We start from the raw sequence: 937 nt of genomic DNA, 5'->3' as shown, positions 1-937 counted from the left end.
AGCCCCGGCCCCTTTGCACCCGTGCCTCAGGGGGTCGGGCCCCGGCTGCGGGAGGCGGGAGATTTAAACCAGGCGGCCTGGCGCGCGCGATGCCGCGATGCCCTCCGCGCCTCGGCCGGGGCGCCGGGTTCACGCCCCTCCTGCCCGACCCGACCGGGCCCCCGCTCTCGTCCGTTCTCTGCTGAACACGGAGCCTCTCTGCTCGTCCTTTCTCTGCGTCCTCGTTACTTAACAAAGCGAAATGACAAAACACCAAACCGGTCGGAACATCAGTTCATGGAACTGAGTGTGAGACCTCTGAAGAATGGTTAAGTGGAAGGAATTCTCGGCTTCCTTTTCTGAGCCCTTCGCTCAACTGCCCTCCGCCTCCTCGGAGCCCCCGCTGCACCTGCCCGGCCCTCCGGTGCCACCCCTGCGAGGCTATAAGCTTCTGAGCTGTCGTCATTCCAGGGTCCTCAGGAACTTCTGAATACCAGTACCAGCACGCGGGAAGTGTTCACGTGCTGTATTTAACTTTCTTTAAAGGCTTAAAGAGGATTAGGTTTTAACAACTGTTAATAATGACTTCAAATGCGCATAATTTGTTATAAACGAGTCTTTAAGAGCAAAAGGTAAAATTTGAGCCTAAAAACCTCAGAAAAAAATTGGATATAAGGCAAAAGAAAAACTTATTGGTGGAAAATAAATTCGAAGTGCTTCCTTTTAAAAGTGACTCAAAAAATATCAAGTTTCCTAAAATTTTACAAAATATTAATTATAACTGTGACGTATAGGCTAGCAAGGAAAGAAGCCTACTAAAGTGATAAAGTCTGTAAAATCATGAAAGACATGAAGATGGGGTGATATTCCAGAATATTGTTAAAAGTACTTACCTTAAAAACCTGGAAAAAAGGTAGTTTATAATAGGAAAACGGGTAGGCTATACTACAGAATTAAT

The sequence above is a fragment of the Pteropus vampyrus genome, unplaced genomic scaffold, assembly GCF_000151845.1.
Source record: "Pteropus vampyrus isolate Shadow unplaced genomic scaffold, Pvam_2.0 Scaffold146, whole genome shotgun sequence".
NCBI classification, from domain to species: domain Eukaryota; kingdom Metazoa; phylum Chordata; class Mammalia; order Chiroptera; family Pteropodidae; genus Pteropus; species Pteropus vampyrus.
The sequence above is the reverse complement of the archived record's forward strand: the minus strand, read 5'-3'. Positions refer to the sequence as shown.